Here is a 13,968-nt window from a genome sequence, read left to right on the forward strand (position 1 = left end):
GACCACTTATTATAAACCAAACATTCCTTTCTATTGATAATAACGCTTTCAACCAAATGTCAATCAGAAAAATTTTAAATCTACCTATGACCTGGAAACCCCAACTTAGAGTTGTCCCACACTTCCAGATCAAACCAGTGTAAATCTTATATAAATTGACTGATGTATTATGTCTCCCTAAGTTGTATAAAAACAAGCTATTCCCCAACGATCTTTGGCACATGTTATCACAATCTCCTGATGTTGTATCATGGATGTGTCCTTAACCTCACCAAAATAAACTTTCTAAATTGATTGAGACCTGTCTCAGATACTTTTGGGTTCACAGGTATAAGTGGAGTGAAGACTGACTTCCTTTCTCTCACAGGCCACATGAATCTTGATATCTAGGATGAGGCTGGGGAGGTATTTTCACATGAAAACTAGGGCATGTCTCCCTAAGAAATTGGCCATCTCCAGGACTCCCAAAGAAATAACCTTTGCTACGTGGTGATTTGCAGACCAATAGTGTTAAGGAGAGAAGATACATCCCTCTAAACTGTAATCATCACAAAGCAAGCTATAATTTTAGAAATTGATACTTGGAAAGGTATTACATGTTGACGATTACAGTCAGGAAACTGGTGGTCAGAATGGAATGAAAGCAAAGAAGAATTAGAAGACAAATGGGATTTAGGTGGGATTTGGACTCTACAGAAAATCTCATGGCTGCCAGATTCAGCTAGAAAAGCTCATTATCAGTGTTTAACTTATTTTTTCTAATGCTAGCATATGTCCCCTAGTTTCCTTTGTAGTCACACCTTGAAGTGGAAGTGACTTTAAGTCAGTAGTCTCACCTTTCAGGGCAGGCAGACATGAGATATTACAAATCTATTGTAACTCTGCAGAGTTAAAGTTGCCTTCAGAATACAAATTTCATGTACCAAAGTAGCATTATGTTTTCTCTCTTCAGAAATGCACATCAAAACCACAATGAGATACCATCTCACACTGGCCAGAATGGTTATTATTAAAAAGACAGATATGTGTGTGGGACTTTCGTTTATCAGACCTCAGGAACTCAAGCTTTCATGAGCCTCTGGGTAGACAAGTGCCAGCACTACTCCTTGGGATGGATGGAGTATCACAGGGAGCAGGCAGCCTAGCTGTACAACCTGGTGCAGGGTGGTGACTTTCCTCACCTTTAAGTGTATGGACCATCAGGTGCCGGAAAAAAGGCAAGTGCTATGTGTGTTCTACATGAACTTTATGGTGTTGGAGTGGAAAAATTGAGAATTGAATATCATACCATCAGGACTCCATCTAAAACAATTGAAATTAGCACCATTGCAAGTAATTACCACCTTGAAGTTAATCCCAGCGACGATGGAAATATTGATGAGGTAGTAATTCAGAAGATGTTGAAAACAGTGGCTCAATCACAGCAACTTGAAACAAACTCTCAGATATTTTAAAATGGTATTATTGACAGAAGTTGACAAACTCATTAAAGATGCTCAACATGCCTTGTAAAGAACCATGGAAAAGTGTATGTCCACCTACAGATTGATCTTGTGCTACATCTAATGAGATACCACCTATTTGTAGTAGGTGCTTGGCAGTTTGTGTGCCTGCTTCCAGCATTGGAGATATTTACTATGTGTTATGTACTGTGTGCAAGAAGGAAGATCTGAATCTTCCTTCACAACCGACTCACAGACTTGCAGAGAAGTCCTGCAGAAATCTCAGAAAAGCCCTGCTTATATGTGAAGTGGGATATCACTACAGACCTCATGGACATTTAAAGGATCATAAGAAAATATTATAAATAAGTCTAAGCATGTAAATTTGACAATTGAGATGAAATAGATTCCTTAAAAGCCACAAACTGCCAAACTCACTGAGAATGTACATATATTATATATATAATAAGTATATGTGTGTGTAACTTATATATAAAACTATTTCTGTTGAAGAAATTACATTATTAGTAAAGGCAAAAATCAGAAAGTCCTGAAAAAGAAAACTTTCTGTTCAGATGGTTTCACTGGCAGTGAAGAAAAGGCAAAATCTGCAAGATTGGTAAAGAAAATCCGCTAGGCTAGGCGACTTCTCTTTATTACTTGGTCTACCTCTAAGGCTTACCCAGTCAGGCTGTAGTGCTGTAGTTATAGAAGAAGGCCTGGAATGCTGGTCCCTGGTGGAGTAAAGAAAGGATGTGTCCACTCAGGGAACTTAGCCCTTTTTATAGTCCATACCGTGAATACTGAGAACCTTGGAAATCCTTTCTCAAGTGAGCCTGAGCTTGCTTCCGGGGTCTCCATGGGTCTCTTTCTGAGTTCATCCCTATACTCATGAGTTGTTCTCAGAAAGTGTAAACAGAGCTTGGACAGGGTTAGAGGTGTTCACACAAACATGCAAGAAGACTGTTGCAGGGCAGAAGGGAGAAGAGGGTGAGAGGAGGGAGACCTGGGCCTCAGCTGGGAGCCAGGGAATGAAGGCTGGCTCTCCTCATTAGACCCTTGTGGTCTAGTGGGAGATTTCATGGGGTTTGAGAATACTAAACTTGAACTTGAAAGGCATAAAGGCATATTTTTTAGGGTAGGAGGAGAAAATGCATTTTATTCAGTCATTTGTTAACTTGATGAATGGCTTTTAAATACCTAGGCATACAGTAAATTGTATTCATTTGTACTCTTGTCTTGGGTCCCACAATGTAAGCACCAGGATGGGTTGGTGAGGAGACTTTGCTCACTAACAAATTTTGAGCTCCTAGAATAGTCTCTGGCACAGTGGGCACTCAATAATAATTTTGAATGACTGTGTAGATGAATGAATGCGTTTAGTCTTCCTATCATCCCAAGAAGAATTCCAGATATAAAGAAAGTGGCCTACTTGAGGGTGAAGGATGGGAGGAGGGAGAGGATGAGAAAAAATAACTATTGGATACTAGGCTTACTACCTGGGTAACAAAATAATCTGTACCACAATACCCCCTACCCATGACGCAAGTTTACCTATATAACAAACCTGCACATATATCCCTGAACCTAAATTACAAGTTATTTTAAAAAAGAAAGAAAGTGATACCTGGACACAGATTGTAGCATAATAGTCATTGGAGACTCAGAAGGGTGAGAGTGGAGCAGAGAGGTGAGGATTGAGAAATTACTTAATGGGTACAATGTACACTATTCAGATGATGATTGTACTAAAAGCTTAGATTTCACCTATGCAATAGGTTCACATAACAAAACTGCCCTTGTACTCCTTGAATTTATACAATTTTTTAAAAGGCAAATATAAGCATGCTTTCTTAAAAAAAAAAAGTGGTAATAAGAAGTCACTGACACTTGATAGAGGAATGAATAGATAAAGGACGATTTGAGAAGGAAAATCCTTCAAGGTGTTAGACACAAGGAATATGCTATTATTTGCCCTGACGGACTGTGTAAAACTTAAATCTATGAGGCTATCTCAGAACAGCCACATGGGCCCCAGTGGACTGTCACAAGCTGTGTTTCAGGACTACCAGTCTTAGTCATTTCCTTGGAACTCATTAAACCTCTGCTGTGAGCCCCAACCTTGAAGTGATGCAGCAGTGACTCACATAGCTTCCCTGCCCTCCAGGACTTTATTCAGTATCTGCCTTGTTTGCCAATGACAGGCTGATTCTCAAAAGAAACTTTGGCTCAAATACGATACCTGAACAAACAATCTCAGCATTGAAATACCCAATGGTATTCTTAGAAGAAAATAAATTTGAGAACGTAATGCAAGAAATTGTAGTAGTAGTACATGTTTGTCTCATGCCGATAAAAATTCTCCATTTACCATTTGAATCTAATTGAAACAGCATTTTCAAATAAATCCAAACTAGTTATGTTCCTGTAACACACAGTCATGGTTATTACTCAATTTCAAGATGAATTATCCTCAACCATTCGCTATATCAAGGGGAAAATGCAGCCAACAAGCAATATAATTATTTAAAAGAACATTGGAGCAACTAAACTTTGGCTACAATTACCACGTGAGTAAAACAGAAGGACAGAAAGTAATGTGTTAACTGTTTGCCATTCAAATGGCTCATTGAGTCTCTAGCAATCATATGGTACAAATAGGACATTTATATAACATGCAAATGTAGGGCCCAGAAAAAAATCAGCGGCAAATTTTCACACAGCTCATTGACTTATGATCTTTAATGAAGAAGCCACAGCGGAGCAATTATTTCACTGATACCACATTTATTATTGCTGTCATTTCCTCCTTAGCTCTGTTAACTGTGTTACTAAATAAACAGCAATACTCATGATTTCTTTTAAAATGCAACTAACTGCTATGTAGAGAACAGTGAAATAAAATAAAATATATTTATTAAAAAATGAATATTTGTTTACGTTGTTTGTGAGTTGAAAATCCGTCCATTAAATAACACAACCAGACACAAGATACTGAATCCTGACATAAAAATAGGTTTGAAAGTATATATTTACCCAATATACACAACACAGAGCTATAGAATTGCTCTTGTTGATTATTCAGCTAAATAACATCTTTTGCCTTGATTACACATGTTTATAAAGGAAAATTGAAAAACTCATGTAGATTACAAAGCTATTACCATAACCATTCTACTATCAACACAGAACTATGAGAAATACAATTTACAAAGTGCTAAGTACACTTGTACACTGTACCCTTTTATACTTGTCATAAAGTTATTGGAGAAAAAGGAAGAAAAATTATTCTAAAATTGGAAAAAGGAAAGAAAAGTTTCCATAAAAATATAATTTTATTTTTTATTTTTATTTTTTAAATTATACTTTAAGTTCTAGGGTACATGTGCACAACGTGCAGGTTTGTTACATATGTATACATGTGCCGTGTTGGTGTGCTGCACCCATTAACTCATCATTTGCATTAGGTATATCTCCTAATGCTATCCCTCCCCCTACCCCCACCCCATGACAGGCCCCGGTGAGTGATGTTCCTCACCATGTGTCCGAGTGTTCTCGTTCTTTAATTCCCACCTGTGAGTAAGAACATGCAGTGTTTGGTTTTCTGTCCTTGCGATAGTTTGCTCTGAATAATGGTTTCCAGTTTCATCCATATTCCTACAAAGGACATGAACTCATCCTTTTTTATGGCTGCATAGTATTCCATGGTGTATATGTGCCACATTTTCTTAATCCAGCCTGTCACTGATGGATATTTGGGTTGGTTCCAAGTCTTTGCTATTGTGAATAGTGCCGCAATAAACATACGTGTGCATATGTCTTTATAGCAGCATGATTTATAATCCTTTGGGTATATGCCCAGTAATGGGATGGTTGAGTCAAATGGTATTTCTAGTTCTAGATCCTTGAGGAATCACCACACTGTATTCCACAATGGTTGAACTAGTCTACAGTCCCACCAACAATGTAAAACCATTCCTATTTCTCCACATCCTCTCCAGCACCTGTTATTTCCTGACTTTTTAATGATCGCCATTCTAACTGGTGTGAGATGGTATCTCATTGTGGTTTTGATTTGCGTTTCTCTGAAGGTCAGTGATGATGAGCCTTTTTTCATGTGTCTGTTGGCTGTATGAATGTCATCTTTTGAGAAGTGTCTGTTCATATCCTTTGCCCACTTTTTGATGGGGTTGTTTGACTTTTTCTTGTAAATTTGTTTAAGTTCTTTGTAGATTCTGGATATTAGCACTTCGTCAGATGGATAGATTGCAAAAATTTTTTCCCATTCTGTAGGTTGCCTGTTCACTCTGATGGTAGTTTCTTTTGCTGTGCAGAAGCTCTTTAGTTTAATTAGATCCCATTTGTCAATTTTGGCTTTTGTTGCCATTGCTTTTGGTGTTTTGGCCATGAAGTCCTTGCCCATGCCTATGTCCTGAATGGTATTGCCTAGATTTTTTCTAGGTTTTATGGTTTTAGTTCTAACATTTAAGTCTTTCATCCATCTTGAATTAATTTTTGTATAAGGTCTAAGGAAGGGATCCAGTTTCAGCTTTCTACATGTGGCTAGCCAGTTTTCCCAGCACCATTTATTAAATAGGGAATCCTTTCCCCATTTCTTGTTTTTGTCAGGTTTGTCAAAGATCATATGGTTGTACATGTATGGTATTATTTCTGAGGGCTCTATTCTGTTCCATTGGTCTATATCTCTGTTTTGGTACCAGTACCATAATGTTTTGGTTACTGTAGCCTTATAGTATAGTTTGAAGTCAAGTAGCATGATGCCTCCAGCTTTGTTCATTTTGCTTAGGATTGTCTTAGCAATGGAGGCTCTTTTTTGGTTCCATATGAACTTTAAAGTAGTTTTTTTCCAATTCTGTGAAGAAAGTCATTGGTAGCTTGATGGGGATGGCATTGAATCTATAAATTACCTTTGGCAGTATGGACATTTTCACAATATTGATTCTTCCTATCCATGAGCATGGAATGTTCTTCCATTTGTTTGTGTCCTCTTTTATTTCATTGAGCAGTGGTTTGTAGTTCTCCTTGAAGAGGTCCTTCACATCCCTTGTAAGTCGGATTCTGAGGTATTTTATTCTCTTTGAAGCAATTGGGAATGGGAGTTCACTAATGAATTGGTTCTCTGTTTGTCTGTTATTGGTGTGTAGGAATGCTTGTGATTTTTGCACATTGATTTTGTATCCTGAGACTTTGCTGAAGTTGCTTATCAGCTTAAGGAGATTTTGGGCTGTGACGATGGGATTTTCTAAATATACAATCATGTCATCTGCAATCAGGGACAATTTGACCTCCTCTTTTCCTGAGTGCATACCCTTTACTTCTTTCTTTTGCCTGATTGCCCTGGCCAGAACTTCCAACACTATGTTGAATAGGAGTGGTGAGAGAGAGCATCTCTGTCTTGTGCCAGTTTTCAAAGGGAATGCTTCCAGTTTTTGCCCATTCAGTATGATATTGGCTGTGGGTTTGTCATAAATAGCTCTTATTATTTTGAGATATGTTCCATCAATACCTAGTTTACTGAGCGTTTTTAGCATAAAGGCTGTTGAATTTTTTCAAAGGACTTTTCTGCATCTGTTGAGATAAACATGTGGTTTTTGTCTTTGGTTCTGTTTATATGCTGGATTATGTTTATTGATTTGCATATGTTGAACCAGCCTTGCATCCCAGGGATGAAGCCCACTTGATCATGGTGGATAAGCTTTTTGACGTGCTGCTGGATTCGGTTTGCCGGTATTTTATTGAGGATTTTTGCATCGGTGTTCATCAGGGATATTAGTCTAAAATTCTCTTTTTTTGTTGTGTCTCTGCCAGGCTTTGGTATCAGGATGATGTTGGCCTCATAAAATGAATTAGGGAGGATTCTCTCTTTTTCTATTGATTGGAATAGTTTCAGAAGGAATGGTACCAGCTCCTCTTTGTACCTGTGGTAGAATTCGGCTGTGAATCTGTCTGGTCTGGGCATTTTTTGGTTGGTAGGCTATTAATTATTGCCTCAATTTCAGAACCTGTTATTGGTCTATTCAGGGATTCAACTTCTTCCTGGTTTAGTCTTGGGAGGGTGTATGTGTCCAGGAATTTATCCATTTCTTCTAGATTTTCTAGTTTATTTGCATAGAGGTGTTTATAATATTCTCTGATGGTACTTTGTATTTCTGTGGGATTGGTGGTAATATCACCTTTATCATTTTTTATTGTGTCTATTTGATTCTTCTCTCTTTTCTTCTTTATTAGTCTTGCTAATGGTCTATCAATTTTGTTGATCTTTTCAAATAACCAGCTCCTGGATTCATTGATTTTTTGGAGGGTTTTTTGTGTCTCTATCTCCTTCAGTTCTGCTCTGATCTTAGTTATTTCTTGCCTTCTGCTAGCTTTTGAATGTGTTTGCTCTTGCTTCTCTAGTTCTTTTAATTGTGATGTTAGGGTGTCAATTTTAGCTCTTTCCTGCTTTCTCCTGTGGGCATTTAGTGCTATAAATTTCCCTCTACACACTGCTTTAAATGTGTCCCAGAGATTTTGGTATGTTATGTCTTTGTTCTCATTGGTTTCAAAGAACATCTTTATTTCTGCCTTCATTTCGTTTTGTACCCAGTAGTCACTCAGGAGCAGGTTGTTCAGTTTCCATGTAGTTGAGTGGTTTTGAGTGAGTTTCTTAATCCTGAGTTCTTGTTTGATTGTACTGTGGTCTGAGAGTCAGTTTGTTATAATTTCTGTTCTTTTACATTTGCTAAGGAGTGCTTTACTTCAAACTATGTGGTCAATTTTGGAATAAGTGTAATGTGGTGCTGAGAAGAATGTATACTCTGTTGATTTGGGGTGGAGAGTTCTGTAGATGTCTATTAGGTCCACTTGGTACAGAGCTGAGTTCAATTCCTGGATATCCTTGTTAACTTTCTGTCTCGTTGATCTGTTTAATGTTGACAGTGGAGTGTTAAAGTCTTCCATTATTATTGTGTGGGAGTCTAAGTCTCTTTGTAGGTCTCTAAGGACTTACTTTATGAATCTGGGTGCTCCTATATTGGGTGCATATATATTTAGGATAGTTAGCTCTTCTTGTTGAATTGATCCCTTTACCATTATGTAATGGCCTTCTTTGTCTCTTTTGATCTTTGTTGGTTTAAAATCTGTTTTATCAGAGACTAGGATTAAGACCCCTGCTTTTTGTTTGTTTGTTTGTTTTCCATTTGCTTGGTAGATCTTCCTACATCCCTTTATTTTGAGCCTATGTGTGTCTCTTCACATGAGATGGGTCTCCTGAATACAGCACACTGATAGGTCTTGACTCTTTATCTAATTTGCCAGTCTGTGTCTTTTAATTGGAGCATTTAGCTCATTTACATTTAAAGTTAATATTGTTATGTGTGAATGTGATCCTGTCATTATGATGTTAGCTGGTTATTTTGCTTGTTAGTTGATGCAGTTTTTTCCTGCATTAATGGTCTTTACAGTTTGGCATGTTTTTGCAGTGGCTGGTACTGGTTGTTCCTTTCCATGTTTAGTGCTTCCTTCAGGAGCTCTTGTAAGGCAGGCCTGGTGGTGACAAAATCTCTCAGCATTTGCTTGCTTGTAAAGGATTTTATTTCTCCTTCACTTATGAAGCTTAGTTTGGCTGGATATGAAATTCTGGGTTAAAAAAATCTTTTCTTTAAGAATGTTGAATATTGGCCCCCACTCTCTTCTGGATTGTAGAGTTTCTGCTGAGAGATCCACTGTTAGTCTGATGGGCTTCCCTTTGTGGGTAACCTGACCTTTCTCTGACTGCCCTTAACATTTTTTCCTTCTTTTCAACTTTGGTGAATCTGACAATTATGTGTCTTGGAGTTGCTCTTCTCAAGGAGTATCTTTGTGGCATTCTCTGTATTTCCTAAATTTGAATGTTGGCCTGCCTTGCTAGGTTGGGGAGGTTCTCCTGGATAATATCCTGCAGAGTGTTTTCCAACTTGGTTCCGTTCTCTACGTCACTTTCTGGTACACCAATCAGACATAGATTTGGTCTTTTCGTATAGTCCCATATTTCTTGGAGACTTTGTCCATTTCTTTTTACTCTTTTTTCTCTAAACTTCTCACTTCATTTCATTCATTTAATCTTCAGTCACTGATACCCTTTCTTCCACTTGATCAAATCAGCTACTGAAGCTTGTGCGTGCATCACGTAGTTCTCATGCCACGGTTTTCAGCTCCACCAGGTCATTTAAGGACTTCTCTCCACTGTTTATTCTAGTTAGTAATTCATCTAAACTTTTTTCAAGGTTTTTAGCTTCTTTGCAATGGGCTCGAACATCCTTCTTTAGCTTGGAGAAGTTTGTTATTACCTATTGTCTGAAGCCTTCTTCTCTCAACTTGTCAAAGTAATTCTCCATCCAACTTTGTTCCATTGCTGGCGAGGAGCTGCATTTCTTTCAAGGAGAAGAGGTGCTCTGATTTTCAGAATTTTCAGCCTTTCTGCTCTGGTTTCTCCCCATCTTTGTGGTTTTATCTACCTTTGGTCTTTGGCGATGGTGATGTATAGATGGGGTTTTGGTGTGGATGTCCTTTCTGTTTGTTAGTTTTCCTTCTAACAGTCAGGACCCTCAGCTGCAGGTCTGTTGGAGTTTGCTGAAGGGCCACTCCAGACCCTGCTTGCCTGGGTATCACCAGTGGAGGCTGCAGAACAGCAAATATTGCAGAACAGCAGATGTTGCTGCCTGTCCTTCCTTTGGAAGCTTCATCTCAGAGGGGCGCCTGGCTGTATGAGGTGTCAATCAGCCCCCACTGGGAGGTGTCTCCCATTTAGGCTACTTGGGGGTCAGTGACCCACTTGAGGAGGCAGTCTGTATGTTCTCAGATCTCCAACTCCATGCTGGGAGAACTACTACTCTCTTCAAAGCTGTCAGACAGGGACGTTTAAGTCTGCAGAAGTTTCAGCTGCCTTTTGTTCAGCTATGCCCTGCCCCCAGAGGTGGAGTCTACAGAGGCAGGCAGGCCTCTTTGAGTTGTGGTGGACTCCACCCAGTTTGAGCTTCCTGGTCGCTTTGTTTACCTACTCAAGCCTCAGCAATGGCAGATGCCCCTTCCCCAGCCTTGCTGCTGCCTTGCAATTCAATCTCAGATTGCTGTCCTAGCAGTGAGTGAGGCCCCATGGGTGTGGGACTCTCTGAGCCAGGCGCAGGATATAATCTCCTGGTGTGCCATTTGCTAAGGCCATTGGAAAAGTGCAGTATTAGGGTGGGAGTGTCCTTATTTTCCAGGTACCGTCTGTCATGGCTTCCGTTTGCTAGGAAAGGGAATTGCCCAACCCCTTGTGCTTCCTGGGTGAGGTGATGCACTGCCCTGCTGCATGGGCTGCACCCACTGTCTGACAAGCCCCAGTGGGAGGCACCCAGTACCTCACTTGGAAATGCAGAAATCACCCGTCTTCTGCATTGCTCATGCTGGGAGCTGCAGACTGGAGCTGTTCCTATTCGGCCATCTTGGAACCTAAAAATAAAATTTTAATATATAAATGGGATTAGTAGCATAATTAGTAAGTTAATAATTTTCCTATTTTAATTATTATCCAGAGTTTGCTCTTCAGTTGACTATATGCTTTCCATGTGTATATGTCTGTGTTGTTTATTGCTATAGCATTGTATGTATACATTCATCATTATATATCCTTAACATACATAGAAATACTAGAAAAACTTAATCACTGTTTTCTTATTTCAGTTTCCATAACTTACCTTTAAATATGCCTGTGACATTTTTAAATTTATGTTATTATCATTTTTATCTCTAATATTTCTTTTTTCTTCTTCTTCTTCTTTTTTTTTTTTTTTTTTTTTTGACAGGATCTTGCTCTGTTGCCCAGGTTGGTGTGCAGTGGCACAATCTTGGTTCACTGCAACCTCCACCTCCTGGGCTCAAGTGATCCTCCCACTTGAGCCTCTCAAATAGCCGGGACTACAGGTGTGTACCACCACGCTTGGATAATTTTGTATTTTTTTGTAGAGACAGAGTTTCTCCATGTTGCCTAGGCTGGCCTCAAACTCCTGGGCTCAAGTGATTCACCCACCTTCACCTTCCAAAGTGCTGGGATTATAGACATAAGCCACATGCCTGGCCTATTTTTATCTCTAACATTTCTTTATTTGTCTCATAGTCTTCTTTTTATTACAACCATTTGCAATGTAAGCAAAGCAATATTTTTGCTTTTTATCACCTACGGATATTAATTCTTCTTATGTTTTCTTCTACTCAGAGTATTGCCTCTTTTTCTTCTTTTTTTTTTTCTCTGTTTTTTGAATTTTATCTCTGACCTCCATGTTAAATACTTTCTCAAATGCTTAATCATCCTAGGCTCCGAGGAACATACATCAAGCTGATATTTGGCAACTCTCCATGTGATTTTGTTTGTGGGGTAGTCATGATTGTGGTGGGGCAGTAGTGCCTGTCAACTGGTGCACTTCATTGTAGATTGATCAGAAGGAAACCCAGACCATTTATTTGTGGGACTTCCAAAGGTCAATTGCTGTCAGTCTTGGAGTCTTTAATCTCCTGACTTCGGGATTTAGGATTCGAATAGGGAGAGAGCTGGGGACTCACTTTTCAGCAGACAGATTTTCTGTTAATCTCTTATTTTCAGTATCTGGACGTCACTCCCAGCCTTCCTTGTACCTTGTATTCCCAAGGCCCAATGCTTTTTCAATTAAGACCTTGGGAGAGTAAACATCCGGGCTTCTTCCAGAGTGGAGAAGGGACAGGTCCTTGGGGTTCTAGGAAAGACAAGGAAATCTAGATTTCTCACTGCTCCTTAATCAAACTTTCAAGTACGTTTTCTGTTTTTCAGTTCCATCTAGCTTTCCTGACTTCAGAAGTACCTGATGTAATAAATATGTGTGTGTCTGAGGGTGAGGTGGGGCTGTGGTGAGAGTTATCTTGCTTATTTTTGGCCATTCATACCCCAGCCACCACCAGCAGCTCACGTGTTATTGTGTCTTCTCTATTATGTCAGTTAAAGTACTTTCTATATTTATTCTCCATTCCCCTTTTCCCATTTTCTCTCTCTTATTTTATGGATTTCTTGCATTTTAATGGGATCTAGAAATCTCAAAAATGGTCATAGTAACAGTGGTAATATGCTATTTCTAAAAACTAAATAGGGAGTGATGAGAAATCAGGAAAAATCAACAACGAAAGGCAGTGAATTGGATAGTCCGATGGCCTGTGCCATCAGATCTCTTTAAATAAAGAGATTTTCCTTGTGGGGGTTTGTGAAAAGGGAGGATACATAATCCAGCAATAAGCATTAATAATAGCTAATCCTCTTCCAGGCCCTGTAGTACTTGGGTTGTGAGCAAAAGAAGCAGCTGCCACTAAGAGGGTTACCAAAGAAACAATCTCCTTGAGGTGGGCCAAGTGTCAATGAGCTCTGGAGGTGAAGGAAATTCAATACAAAAGAGGCTGAGGAAGTTGGGAATTTTGTCAATGCCACTTGAAGTGTTCCAGAAGGCATAATGGAAAGCCTTGGGAGCTTGGTAAAGAGTAAAAATTTGACTTAGGTTATGAATGTTCAGAGTCCTAATGGATGACTTGAGTTGTTTGGACAACCAGCAGTGACCTAGATAGTGATGAGTGTAAGAATTAAAGGGCTTGTCCTGGTGGTCCACGGAAAAGATGAGTGATCAGTTTTAACAAGAGGAAACTTCTCAGGCCTGGCCGTTTGTATGACTGGGATTGGTGATACAGGCGGTGGTGTGGCTACAGGGACTAAGTCAAGAGTATCAGGGGCCCGGGGTGGGATCTCTCATTTTAGGAGCATATTGGGCTCTATGGCCTTCTTTATAGATTAAAGTAAATGATGTAGTTTACCCAAGCTCACCACAAACTCTAAGGTTTCCATCCACCCAACTGTGACCTAAATCTGCCGTCAGTGATATATGCAACCCCAGAAAGCATATCTGGGCTTTATGTTCCTCACCTATAAAATGAAGATGTTGGCCTACTTCAGTGCTTCTCAAACTTTTCCACCACACGGATCCTGGAGAAACCTGCAGGGGTGGCCTGAATAAACAGCATTTATCACATTGTAGCTTAACATTCAATGTGAAGTTAAATGGGAAATAATATTAGCCCTTGCAATGTGATCATTTCCTGACATATTAATTAGGTTTTACTTTTCTGCTGTAGAGAACCGTGCCAAGTTAGAGCTATAAGTGTTGTGCTTCCTGTATTTTTTCTCTTCTGTTTCATGGAGGTTGTCAGATCCGTGTTTTTTTCTATTTCATGTTTTTTTCACAGTGTGAGCGAGAAGCTGATGAATGTTATTCATTCTGCCTATCTGTGCATGTCTGAACTCATGCAGACGCTATTGTAGGTGTAGAATTGGATAATGCAACGGAAAAACAGCATGGGCCATGAGAGAGATGGCATATTTCCCCTCAATCTGTGAGAAGGATAGAGTTCGGGAGCCTGTCTATAGGGCAGACTTAGGCCCCATTCCTGGTTGCAGCCAGGAAAGTCTGTGGTGCCACCAAAAGCTTTACCTTGATCT

At 39.4% G+C, this 13,968-nt stretch overlaps 1 pseudogene; it reads left to right on the forward strand.

The window, feature by feature from the left end:
- The first annotated feature begins 976 nt into the window (after positions 1-976).
- On the forward strand, positions 977-1,807 carry LOC102137312 (replication factor C subunit 3 pseudogene; annotated as a pseudogene).
- Positions 1,808-13,968: the final 12,161 nt, after the last annotated feature.

The sequence above is a fragment of the Macaca fascicularis genome, chromosome 2, assembly GCF_037993035.2.
Source record: "Macaca fascicularis isolate 582-1 chromosome 2, T2T-MFA8v1.1".
Taxonomy (NCBI): Eukaryota; Metazoa; Chordata; class Mammalia; order Primates; family Cercopithecidae; genus Macaca; species Macaca fascicularis.